We start from the raw sequence: 14,149 nt of genomic DNA on the forward strand, positions 1-14,149 counted from the left end.
AGCTGACTGTACGATTTCAACTGGAGTCACGTGCATCCAAAAGTAACGAATGAAACACAATTTATTTCAGATCCATTTTCATGTTATGATTCAGAGATTCTGATATATCCAACTCCTTCCAACCTAAACACAATAAGTATGAAGTATCTTATTTCAATACTATACTGTACTGTATTTATTGCAATATGTTTCCATTTCATATAGTGCATTTTTTCTAATAATGAAAAATGTTAATGCACAAAGAATTGGCTGAATGAATTTGTTGTTTTTGTTATAATTTATTTCAGGTTTGTTAAAGTTCATTGCTATTGCAACTGGAAGATTTGGATACAAATCTCTGAATAATGAAAATTTTGCCCAAATTTCAATTTGTAACGAAATGAATCGCACATGTCTACTGAATAATGAGAATTATGTATGATTATTTATCTATGGCAAATGCATAACTATAGATTGACCTGAAAGTTAGGCAATGCGATGAGAGTCGTGTTCCTAGTACAGAATACACCAGTGATCATGAAGTATTAGCTTTCACAGAAGCCTACCAAAGGCTGACATGCTTAGTGGTGATCTGTGTTTGTATCTATTCATGGCAGCTGTTCTCCTGAAATTGCAATTGTTCCCCCAGTTTTGTTGGACCTTCATTTTTATTAGTAGAATGAAATATTAGGGTGGTGCATTGTTGCATAGCCTCTACTTTATACTATGTAGTAGCTATCATATTTGTTGTATTCATACTTGTTGTAATTGTTTGCTGGTGGATAATAAAATACAGCTCACTTCTGGCCTTTACAGTGAATATCTCATCCACTGGTGGGTGGATATAGTAGTAGTAGCCAATGCTTCTGCATATTGGCCCACAAAAGACAATTAAGGGCCATGGTGGATAACAAGCTACAGCTCACTTCTGGCCTTTACAGTGAATATCTCATCCACTAGTGGGTGGACATAGTAGTAGTAGCCAATGCGTCTGCATAGTGGCCCAAAAAAGACAATTAAGGGCCGTGCAGGGATGGAGGGCAGTGTTAAAGGCTTTGATGTAGGATTTTATCCCCTGCTTGCTGTATGGTAATGTTGCAGGAGTGATGCCAGTAGAGCTGTTGGTGCTAGTGAAGATACAACTACAAGGGTAAAATATAATTAGATGCAGCTGGCAACACTGGTAAAAGGGAAAAAGGAATGTCCAAGCAAATGTTTTACACAAGGGCCCTGTGCAGTGTTTTGTTTTTTCATTTGAAGAATGGAATCTGGTACCCATTCTGCCATTCAGCTGTTTCCTGTGTCACATAAGGAGGCTCCAAGGTTGCTCGACCACACAGAGCAAAGTTTTTGGTGTGATGTAGCTCCATTTAGGAAACCTGTTGCTTTTTGTAATATTCACTTAGTCTCATTATTTTCAGTCTTCACTTCTTTTCATTTCTCAAACAACATGTGCCATTTTACAGTTTCTCCAGCAGAGAACGTGTTTCTGTTGATTGTCATAAATAGTGTTATATCCTATTAATGGAAGAATCAGTGTTATGTGAAAACACAAATTGTCAATTTTAACCAGCTCATTAACAGTAAATTAATTGCACAGTATGGAAGTTAAGATGATGCCTGTCGGAGACAGGAGAATGGATTTATGTGTCCTCCATGTTGTAGTTACTGCATGGTCTTCCCCCAGGAAATTATTAATAATGTACACAATATACTTACAGCATTACATCTAGGGAATTGTTATAGTAAAGACTTTAACATCCATAGCAAATTATTGGAAATTATGTAACCTGCACATTGATCACTGTAAAATGCCCTTGCTGCCTCACTAGACTGCTTCAATGAAACATTTCTGTATTGACATTCCACAGTATGTCTGAAGCCATGCATAGAAAACCCAGATCTGAGCCAGCTAGTGGATGTGTAATTCTGACAATTAGTATATGGCAGCTTCCCAAAGATAGGAAATTAAATTGAGACTCTTCCATGTATTGATTAAGTAATGTATTGAAGTACTCATTTGTGGCTAAAAGGGCAATACATCTTTGATTGTTGCCCATTTTAATTTGATGCTCTTGAATTGCTCCAATTGAGGTAAGCACTTAAAGCAATAAGGAAGACCAATTAATTATGTCTGTCCTGCACTAAAAGATAACATTTTTTTTCCTGAAAGTTGTCAGAATATGACTTGAATAATATTACTTAAATATGTAGACCAGCTGCCATAAATTTTCACATGGTGTGACATTTAATTTAATTGGGTTTGCGTATTTATGGATAGATTACCTAAAATGCATCCTTTAGGAGACAAATGTTGTCCGATACCTTTAATTTCAAACCAAACCATATGTCTCCTGGTGTGTACCTGCTGCCTGAACAGTCAGGACAAGACTGAAATATGTAAGTTCTGGTATTGTCCAAAAGGGCTTGTTTACCTGGAAATTGTTGGGGTTGATTTACTAAAGACAAATGGGTTGCACACTTTGCAAGGAAATTTGCACTTTGCAAGGGAATTTGCCCCAAAGCTTAGTGAATGAGGGGAAGATCTGCTGACCTATATCATCCAATGATGAGAAAGCAACAATGCTGTTTTTATTGTTCCATGCATGTGATTTGGTATTCTGTGCATAGTGAAATTTCACCGCATTCACCAAGCTCTCTGTAAAATTCCCTTGCAAATTGTAACGTCTCTTGCAAAGTGAACATCCTATTTGCAGAACCAACCTCTTTGTGAGCAGATGAGGTCAAATGTGTTCTAATAAAATAAAAGCTTCTAAGTAGCCCTGAAAATCTGGAGCTGAACTTCATAATGACAAAACAAGTAGTGAATCCAGTATATACAGTAAGTGTTATTTTTTCATTAAGTCCGGCAATGTTTGTTCATGTGCAGGCTACTGTGTAAGGACTGCTTTATGTGTCCAATCCAGCCTATGACTTGTGAGCTCTTTTTCATGAAAATAAACCTTTTACTTTCACTTGGAGCTGATGTCATTTGTGGGAAATTAAGTATGACATTGCATACTATTAAAGCTAAGATACATACAGAGGTTAAGAGTTACTCCTTTGGTACCAACTGAGTAAATCACCTTAATAATGTACATTGTAGTTTCTTTAAAGTTAAATGGCTATCACTCCTTGGTGCTAGTGTGTACTTGATCATCATTTTTAAAGAATTTCAAATAGTATACTTTAAGTCTGTATATACAGTAGCAGTAGAACACACCAGCAATAAGTGTGTATGTAAGTTCAAAGAAGCAGGGCCCTCTTACTCCACCAGTATTGAATTGTATTGTGACTGTATTGTCTGTCCTCACCTTGTAAAGCATTGCGCAAACTGTTGCCGCTATATAAATCCTGTATAATAATAATAATTATATCGTAAAAAAACTGTAAATGTTTTGGGGAATTTAATTTTAGGGTTTTTTTGTTAAGATTATGTTTTTAAATAGTTTTATAATTTTTTTCACTATTTATATATAATCTTTGTTTTAAAAATAAAGTAATACATGATAAAGGGTTCCCAGAGCAGTATGGGTTTTCTAGAGAGAAAGCAGAGCAGCTTGCTTGGCAGCTATTTTTGTCTGATAGATTCCAGAGTCAACCATTTGATAAAGAAGGAGTCACTGCTCTCTCAGAGATGGCCAGCAGATTGGCGACACTCAAAACATTAAATTTTTCAAGTAAGCTTATATTGGTTTGTTTAAAAATAACTGTTGATTTTATTTTACAGTGCTGATGGTATAAAATGAAAGTGTATACTGTGACTAAAGATTCCCTTTAACTCCTTTCATCTTAGGCTGTGAAGGGAAGCTGCCCTGTGTAAGCTCTGGCTGGAGCTTGTATTGGATTGAGAACTCCCTCCCAGTCCCCATTTTACTGTGCTGGGCCATGACCAAAACAGTGACATGAAGTAATACATATGGTCCTTTATACTCATTACACAATAGTGGCAGAGTGAGGGGAAGGTGTGATTGTGCTGCAGGCAGGGTCAGATTTACCATTAGACAGCATAAGCATACATCTACAGGCAGCAGAGGCAAGGTGACCCTTATAATTGTTGGACTCATTTTTTTCTATCATCATTAGGAAAAGCCATCTTATATAAGCTTTTTTACACGTCGTGACCCTTGTAAACTAAAAATGATGCTTGAAGCCCAATGAATCAACCCAGTGATTCCAGACACTGCCAGGTGCTAGCATTCAAAGGGCCTATCTAGCCCGATCAAACAATTTGTCAAAAGGAGTGGAAGCACACACTGGGATACTGCCTAATCAAGTGTATGATGAAAAGGCTTCCGCCTCCCAAGCCTTGCCTGCTAATGTGTTTCACCCTCGCATGGACTTAAGATTACGCTCATGAGAGGGTTAAATGCATTAGAGAGGCATGACTTAGGAGAAGACTTTTTGTCATACAGTTGATCAGCAGTCTCCCAGTGGGAGCCTCTGCTTTTTTAATATTTTTTTTTAATTCCATCATAATGTTCTAAGCTACATTGGGACCAGAAAAAAAGAAAAAAGAGGTATCCCTAGCAGAGGAATGTTACTTAGGGCGTCAAAAGTTGTGCACCCCCAGGACATGGAAATCTGGTCCTAACTGCTGAGGAGTGGGGAATTAAGCTAATATGTTGCTTTGCCCTACTGATTATTACCAATATAGTTATACATTTTATAAATAAAACCATACAATAGATTTATATAAAGTACACCTGCCATGAGAGAAATATGGAGGCCACTGGGTTCCTCCTAGTTTAACAAAGATCGGACAACATTGGCAATGCCATATTTTGTTTATGACAGATTCACCTTAAAGCGTACATCATATGTCAAGATCTTTCTATTTTTTTTAACTAATTTTGAAAACAAACATATAAGATGACACGTTTAATAATTAGGAAACAATATATATCATTAACCTTTTTGGTAAAACATTTTAAAGGTCAATTTATTGAATTTTAAATTCCCTGCAACCCTACTCATATAAGATGAGGTACATTGGGAAATATACATTGGTATTATTAAAGTTCACATGCCGATAGTTCAGTTTTAGTACATCAAAGTAACGTACTGTATCTCTGCTGTGTTGCCCAACAGTGAGTGAGCTTAGGTAGTATATTCTTAAATCCAGATCACCTATACGGGCTGCACATTCTTGGAAGCACTTTGAACTTTTGCCACTCTATAAATTTACTGGTAATGCACAGACTTAATTTTGTTTTTTTTTTAGACTATTCAGTATGCAGTTCAACCCCAATATTTGAAGATTTGTGACATCTCTGACCTATACAGCTCAGTAGCAAGAGCCAGCTCCTGTTTTTTAATGTAACCAGTTAATGGTTAAATCATTCCTACTGAGCACCCATCACAGCTGTATTAATCATTCTGCTGTTTGGTATTCAAAAACGAGGCATACTGTATATTAATGGATGCTAACCTTTGCAGTGCTGTTACAATAACAGAAGGAAAAAAAACCTGCATCGAGTCATTTTCTGTATAAGCTATTCCTCAAGGCAGTTCTCTATGACAGAGAAATGTTTAATCATAGTGAACTATTATCCCCCTCAAATGTGTATATCATTACCAAGAGAACTCTTCGTTCATAGTGTGCATGTGGTTTTAGAGAAAATTATATGTTGTAAAATTTCAGTAGTAACAGAGATAGGCACCACCTTTTTTATTATTATTTATTCTTTTAAAGTTATTGTAGGCTCAAACACTAAAATATGATATTTTACCAAGTTAAAGAAATGTCAAGTAAGTTTTAATATTTTTGAAAATATATTTAAATCTGCTGATTTCATTAAAGTGATTGTAAAGGCTCAAGGTTTTTTACGTTCATGCATTCTATGCACAAAGGTAAAAAACCTTCTGTGTGCAGAAACCCCCCCCCCCAGCCCCCTTAATACTTACCTGAGCCCCCTCTCAATCCAGCAATGTGCAGCAGCTCTCCCGGAACTCTCCCTCCTCATTGGCTACTACTACTGTCAATCACAGCCAGTGAGCCAAATAGGAGAGACCACGCCGAACTCTGTGTGAATGGACATGCAGAGCATCGGCTCGGAAGTGAGTCTGCTTGGGTGCCCCATAGCAAGCTGCTTGCTATAGGAACACTCGGCAGGAGGGAGGGGCCAGGAGCTGCGATGGGGGACCCCGAGAAGAGGTGGATCAGGGCTGCTCTGTACAAAACCACTGCACAGAGTGTAATGATTGTGCACAATAGGGACATGAAAGCTGTAGGTGGCAGCAATCTTGTTAGGGTCTCAGCCATTTTGTTAGTCATGAGCAGTGATCTTACTCCCTCCTGCAAACTATGGAATTTGTATTCATAACATAATAAAAACCTTCAAAAGAGCCTCTTATCTCAATCAGGGACAGCAGAACTAAGCAAACAGACCTGGGAAGAGCTGTAAAACATTGATTGAGGTCTGCAGGATGTCTTTTTCCACAAACCAAGAAACAGTCTTCCCTCTGACCTATTGTAAAACAATATTAGCTCAGTCAAGCCTACACACATGCTGTGTAAGGCCATTAAAGCTCTAGGAATGCAGAGAGTGCCATAAAACATATATTCTACAACTTAACAATTCCATGTACAATTCATAGAATTCAACAGGAACAGAACACATTAATATTAGGTATATATTTGAATGTGGAATATCATACAGAACAAATCAAGATCATACCTGACTATGTTAGCACATACAAAAGAAGAGAAAGCAGTCTCCTCCATCCTGGTTAACACGGTACTCTGTGTTTGATATCACTGGATACAAAATATAATTCTGAATATTAATCTGCCAGTTTCTAGAATACCACTTGCACATACTGAAAGTTATTAATATTAGTATAAAACTGTAGTTGGGACTTGGTCATAAACTTAGTGACCTCCCAGCACCCATCCCTTAAACCAGATGATGGGTCAGTTGGTCTCTGTCCACACTCCTTTGATATCACAGAAAAGGGGATGACAGGACCTGTTAAGGAAGCTCTCATTTTAACATCCAAGGAACACTCAAGAGAGCCATGGCAATGTTTTTGCTTGGACAATTGGACTCTGCAAAAACCAGGACCTTGCAAGTATTCTTCCCCCTTAACTCTTTTCTTTTATTTCTCTTTTGCGTTATTGTTCTCTTTATTTCTTTGTAACATATTTTCTGCAAATATTTTAATTGCACCATTTGACCTTTTCATTAATAAACCCTATTTTGAAAAGTGTTAAAACTATCTCTAAGGCTTTTAATGCAAACTAAAGAATCCCTGTCTCTTGAAGAATGCTACTGTATATAATAATCCTCTGAATATACCTGTCTATGGTGGCAATGTGTATTACAGATGTTTATTGTTCACATTTGTTCTTTCTAAAATTGTGAAACTTTGATAGGCCCAAAGCTATCTGGTGGCAGTTTGGAGTTTGAAGGGTTAATTGCTAATTAATCTAACCCAGCGATAACTGCTCTCAGGCTGCTGGCACACAGATTTTGGTCCCGTGAGCTGGAAAATCTTTGTGCAGGATGCAGCTGAGAGTGGCATTGTCACACAAGTGACAGCGTGGTGGGAGATTGGCAGGTCCTTTGTCATGAGTTGCTGAGAAGGGCAGGGTTGGGCACTAAGTTTGTCACACATAACATAAATAACATGTTTATATTTTTTATGCCTTTAATATCACTTTAAGTCTAGATTCATACCTACGGGTGTGACCATGTGTGCACGCATTCCTGCGCGTTGCATGTAGGACAGCCCATTCATTTCGGTAGGCTGCCCTGATTCTTCCAAAAGTGTTCTGTGCGTGATGGGAAAACACATGATTTTGAGTGCATTCCCATCATACATAGATGTGATCCTAGCCTTAAATAATGCATTGTGATCCTCCCATGAAGTTCCCTTTTCAGGTACTTCCTTTGATAGGATGACAATGTTCTGTCTTTGTCTCCCTTTTGTTCTTGTGTGTTGCGATCTTGTCCCAAAGGCGACTATGATCATCCATGTCCATAGGCTTCTTCCGCTGTTACTACCGTTAGTTGCTGTATACATGTACTCTGGAATTTGCTGCAGAGAAATACCAGTGTTGTTGTGCTAAGGTTGAAAAATGGTGAAAAAAATATCTTATTATTGAAAATGAACACTGCTTTTTATAATACACAATGCTTTATCAAACTAAATGTCATTCAGTTAGAGTTTACATGTACATAATATAATTTCTAAGAAATTAAAGTTGTATTAAACCTAAAAACATAAATTTATTATATTGCAACTTACCGATTCTTAGATGTTGTGGTGCATTCTTTTTTTTTTTTAACTTAATTTTCAAATGGTTTTCCAGCCAGTCTGTTAGTTTTCCACTTCCCTTAACAGACCAAACTGTCCAGAAAAAAGTGACCGTTACAGTGTTCAGTGTAGAGTGTGTTACAGTGTTCAGTGTAGAGTGTGTTACAGTGTTCAGTGTAGAGTGTGTTACAGTGTTCAGTGTAGAGTGTGTTACAGTGTTCAGTGTAGAGTGTGTTACAGTGTTCAGTGTAGAGTGTGTTACTGGCCAGATCATGAGGTGAAATAGAAAATTAGAAAGCCTAAAGAAAAGAAAAAGGCAGCCATCACATTTAAATTGGAATTCCAGTTAAAAATGTAAAAACCTGCCCTTTATTTATATGTATAATATAAAAAAATGATATATATATATATATATATATATATATATATATATATATATATATATATAAAAAACATTATTGGAATTGGAACAGTCAGCAACCTTCTTCTCCTTCACTGGTGTCCCTGTGCAGCCAAATGTGTCTGCTCACAGACATTTCCTGGTACCATTGTTGGTGTCTGTGCAAGAAGCGCAGCCACATCCTGCCTGGCCCACCCATTTCTACCCTTAACCCACTTCATTCATGACATCACATGTTTTCTCATGAATGGGGGCACACAAGCATCTTCATTCTTGAAAGAACTCTGACAGGAATGAGATGTAGCTACCCCCATCCCACATCTACAGAGGAGCAGGTACATCACTTCTGAAAGTGACATCGCTGGGCCCAAATATGAATTCCTACTGGCTGCCCATACACTATGAAAGGAGGGACATCCTGATCTGTGACAACAAAGGAATATAAACAAAAAAAAAGTACAAACATGACGATTTTAACATTTTAGCATTTAAACAGTGGCGTAGATTTCCTTAATAAATGTGGGTGGTATATTTATATTCAAGTCTTTTCTTCCACTTTAAGGAATGGTAAAATGCCATATATTACTTTTTTTTGTTTTGTGGTATAATGCTGCTTTAAGGATTTTTGAAAAGGTGATATTAAGCCCTAACTGCTGTCCAACCAAGCTCTGTTTTCTGTATGATTATGCTCCCCTTTACTGTGCAGAGGTGCCACTAATTGTTAGTGACACCCCTACACATCTGCAGATATGCTCGTCAAGCCACATTGTAGCCTCTCTGTAGCCATTACCTAATCAATCTGTCATCTGAGCCTTGACAGATTACACAGCACAGTCAGGGCTCAGATTACACGGCACAGTCAGGGCTCAGATTACACGGCGCAGTCAGGGCTCAGATTACATGGCACAGTAAGGGCTCAGATTACACGGCACAGTCAGGGCTCAGATTACACAGTATAGTCAGGGCTCAGATTACACGGCACAGTCAGGGCTCAGATTACACGGCAAAGTCAGGGCTCAGATTACACAGTATAGTCAGGGCTCAGATTACACGGCACAGTCAGGGCTCAGATTACACGGCACAGTCAGGGCTCAGATTACACGGCACAGTCAGGGCTCAGATTACACAGCACAGTTAGGGCTCAGATTACACGGGACAGTCAGGGCTCAGATTACACAGCATATTCAGGCCTAAGATTATACAGTATACTCAGGGTTCAGATTACACAGCATATTCAGGCCTAAGATTATACAGTATAGTCAGGGTTCAGATTACACAGTATAGTCAGGGCTCAGATTACACAGTATAGTCAGGGTTCAGATTACACAGCACAGTCAGGGCTCAGATTACACAGTATAGTCAGGGCTCAGATTACACGGCACAGTCAGGGCTCAGATTACACAGCACAGTTAGGGCTCAGATTACACGGGACAGTCAGGGCTCAGATTACACAGCATATTCAGGCCTAAGATTATACAGTATAGTCAGGGTTCAGATTACACAGTATAGTCAGGGCTCAGATTACACAGTATAGTCAGGGTTCAGATTACACAGCACAGTCAGGGCTCAGATTACACAGCATATTCAGGCCTAAGATTACAGAGTATAGTCAGGGTTCAGATTACACAGTATAGTCAGGGCTCAGGTAAAACAGTATAGTTGGGGCTCAGATTACACAGTATAGTCAAGGCTCAGATTACACAGTATAGTCAGGGCTCAGATTACACAGTATAGTCAGGGCTCAGATTACACGGCATAGTCAGGGTTCAGATTGCATAACATATTCAGGCCTAAGATTACACAGTATAGGCAGGACTCAGATTACACGGCATAGTCAGGGTTCAGATTACACAGTATAGTCAGGGTTCAGATTACACAGTATAGTCAGGGCTCAGGTAAAACAGCATAGTTGGGGCTAAAATTACACAGTATAGTCAGGGCTCAGATTACACAGTACAGCCAGAGTTTAGATAAAACAGAATAGTCAGGGTTCTGATTACACAGCATGCCTGCAGAACCCTCTTTTTTAACATTCATATGCCTGGAGCCCCCTTCTCTCACCAATTGCCACAGCTACAAACCCCCCTTTTCTCAGGACTCATTGCATCTGCAGTCTACTTTCTCTCAGTATTCACTGTGCCTGTCTTCCCCCTTCACTCACCACTTACTATGGCTCCACCACTGCACCTGTACCCCACCTCTTCTCACTGTACCTCTGTATGCTTTCCCCACTCTCACCAGTGCGCCTACATTTGTGCATACATGGACCAGTCACCACTGCTCTTGTAGTTTGCCTAAAATTGGACATGTTCCCTTGATAAAAAAAAAAAAGCTCTACAACATGTCTATACTTACCTTTCCCATGTTCTCCTACCACTCAATCCACCTCTGCAGAACCAAATTCTCATGTAGGCTTTGTCTTTTACAAAGGAAATGTCCAATCCCCCCTATCCTCACATGACTTTGGGCATAGCAATTGGGCCACTGAGGCACTAACCATTAAACTGTGGAAATCAGGGGCATGTATCACCTGCTTTCCCATATCCAAATGTACCAAGTACTGATAGCCCTGGCAGCGGATTAGGTTTACATCTCTTTATGGTGCCAGCTAAAAAGTGTTTCTTGCTCTTTCCAGTTTCTACAGATTGAATTTTCTGGCCATGTTTAACGCCAAATTTTGCTTCTTGAGTTTGTTGTCCTATATCAATGGGAAGCTTTTTGGCATTAAACATAAAGTGTAGTGAGACTAGAGGAAAGTGTCCAAATACAGAATAGACAGCAGAAATAAAAAAAATAGTAAAAGGATGGACCATATATCTGTCACACTGTGCAAAATAAAACAGACATAAAAAAACAAAGTAATTAGGACAGGTATGATTGAACCAGGCCAAAGAATCTCGACTAGATCAAGAGATCAATTGGGGAATGTTTAAATGAAAAATAAAGTGCAAGAGAGATCAGAAAAGGAAAATACAGTGTTTGTAAAACACGGCTACTCCAGATAATTTGATTTTATCGGTGCATTGATTTCTCAAGTTAATTTGGGAAAGTGTTGGAACCTCTGTCTGAGATTCGTTGTTTTCTTCTTGCCCAGGGTCCATTGTCACAAAAAAGTGGGGTTAAATCCAAAGTTTTAGATTTGTACCCAGAACAAGAAATGTGCATAGGTCTTCCAATGGAGACACCAGTTGCAGTGACAGGAAATGAGGGGAAACTTCCCATCAGTAGGTAGAGAGCAAGCAATCTTTTTAATTTTTAAGTTAAATTTGAACCAGTTGACACCAGCCCCTGGCCTTAATGCCAAGCGGCTTCATATATGCGGCCCTGTTAAAACTACTTTTCATGCTGAGAGTGCGCTCTCTGTGTGCTCCCAGCATGGTAGCTGGTGGTGATCAATACGCTTCTGATGAATGCTTGCAATTAGGCACTTTCCAATCATGTGACTGCTGTGACAGCCAATCACAGCAGTCACTTAACCTAAAGGCCCATCTTCATCTCCCGGGTTATAGAACCCTTAAAGGGCTGGGAGGCAGTCAGTGCCAAGGGGTTAACTGAGCATGAACAATTCAGATCAAATGAGTGCAACCGGTTGTGGTGTTGTGTACTATTTCTGAATGTGTGGTGGTTTAAAATAGGTTAAAGCAACCTTAATATGTAAAGTAAATATGTATGTTGCAATGATGTTCTGGCAGTCAAATCTTGATACACAAGGAAATTTAGATTTGCAGTATTATTTAAAGAACAGCTTCGGGTAGAAATTAAAACTAGCCATCAGATTGCTATTCTACCCAGAAACTTGCCATCATTGAGTAAACTCCATAATTTCTTTTGAAATTCTTTTAAATTTCATCCGCACCTGCTATATGAATGGAATCCCAAATGTATTAAACTGGTTCCATTACAATATGTATGATTTTTCCCATATGAAAACTACATTCACAGTTAGAATTTTGCTACTTTGAGAAAATATTCCATTCTACTCCATTACATTTTCACTGTGGTTGAAAACAAATGGTGATTTGATCTTACTAAATATTGAAAATTGAACAACCATTACAAAAATGTAAACTTTCCAACAAAATTTAGCTGGTGTATAGGAAGCATTAGACTATTTGTGATTGATTTATTAGGTAAATAGGCTGCTTACTGTATGAGGTAATTTTCCCCAGAGCATAGTGACTGCGGTCATTTAACTGTGCAAAGAATACCCAATCACATGAAAGGAAAATAAAAAACACAGTATTCTTGCTTGCACATGATTAAAGCTGTTATAAAGGTTCATTTTTTATTTTTAAAAATAACATAATGTCATACTTACCTGCTCTGTGCAATGGTTTTGGAGTGCCACCATAGGAAGCCACTTCCTATGGTGGCACACCTGCGTGCTCTATCCTGAGCCTCCTCCTCTGGTCTGAGACACACAGAGCATGGCTTAGCCCCGCCTGGCCCCCGCTCCCTCTTCACTTGCTGTGATTGACAGCAATGCAGTTTCTGAACCAATGAGGAGGGAGAGACCTAAGAGAGCCCATTGCTGGATCGAGATCAGGCTCAGATAAGTATAAGGGGGGGAGGTGTGTGGAGGGAGATCTGCATGCAGAAGATTTTTTTACTTTCATGAATAGAATGTATGAAGGTAAAAAAAAACCTTCTGCCTTTACAACCATTTTAAATGATGGAAGACAGCAGAGCTTTACCTCATTCTCTGAATTTCCCTTGCAAAATGAACAGTCTATTTGCCTTTGTTAAATCAAGCTCTTTGGGGTTTTGACATTCCATACAGGCAGGGACCAGCCTCATAACTAAATAGTGATGCCAAAATGTCCATGAGTCTAGCTGTAGTGAGAGTGGTGCTGGAATCAGGAACACACAGGTCACAGACATAAACTGGGAATACATGGCTTTAAGGCTCTCACTCAGCCCACTAGCTTAACAAGGTCAGATCATTTAAATCTCCCATGTATGCTCGCCAATGTGGATAGAGGAATCTGCACTGCTGGCTGTTTTATTCAGCAGTCAGTGCATCTATGGCTGCTTAAATACAGTGGGACTTTGGCTGCATATGATAGAAAGCAATCGCTGTTGTGTAGATAATTTTGCACCCAGCTCAGTCTATTTTTTAAACAGATTTTTGTCGAGCTAGGTCGAGCTTACATAGCCACCAGCAGCTGAAATTTCAGCTGATTTAGCAGGAATTAACCAAAATTCAAACCATCTATGACCAGCCCCAGGTGTAGGGTCATTCATATAAGCAGAACTAAATGAATATCAGGAAGAAGACCTTTTGGCTAAGATCAAGTGTATTATTGGTTCTTATCAGTGTGCAGTAGGACTGCTATGCAGACATTTTGGCCTTTTGGTAGGAATGACTGGCTGTATAGTATCTCTGTTGGTTAAATAGAAAGTGGTCTAATTCACCCAGTGGTGCACCTCCATCCCTTGAAAACCATAACTATGAAAACATTAATTTGCCCTGGGACTTTAAATGAGGAGGAACACGCACAACTGGAT

At 38.9% G+C, this 14,149-nt stretch overlaps 1 protein-coding gene and 1 non-coding gene across 2 annotated transcripts in view; one reads left to right on the top strand and one right to left on the bottom strand.

Moving 5' to 3' along the window:
- Positions 1-14,149, top strand: part of NKAIN3 (sodium/potassium transporting ATPase interacting 3) — a 733,696-nt gene that overhangs the window by 415,033 nt on the left and 304,514 nt on the right. The gene's annotated exons all lie outside the window — the stretch shown is intronic.
- LOC149456188 (small nucleolar RNA SNORD10) lies at positions 9,907-10,019 on the bottom strand. Its single transcript, XR_016313950.1, has one exon. It is a non-coding gene; the product is annotated as a small nucleolar RNA SNORD10 (small nucleolar RNA).

This window comes from Staurois parvus, unplaced genomic scaffold (assembly GCF_062004578.1).
Source record: "Staurois parvus isolate SC_StPar_1 unplaced genomic scaffold, SC_StPar_1.0 ptg000371l, whole genome shotgun sequence".
In the NCBI taxonomy this organism is placed as follows: Eukaryota; Metazoa; Chordata; class Amphibia; order Anura; family Ranidae; genus Staurois; species Staurois parvus.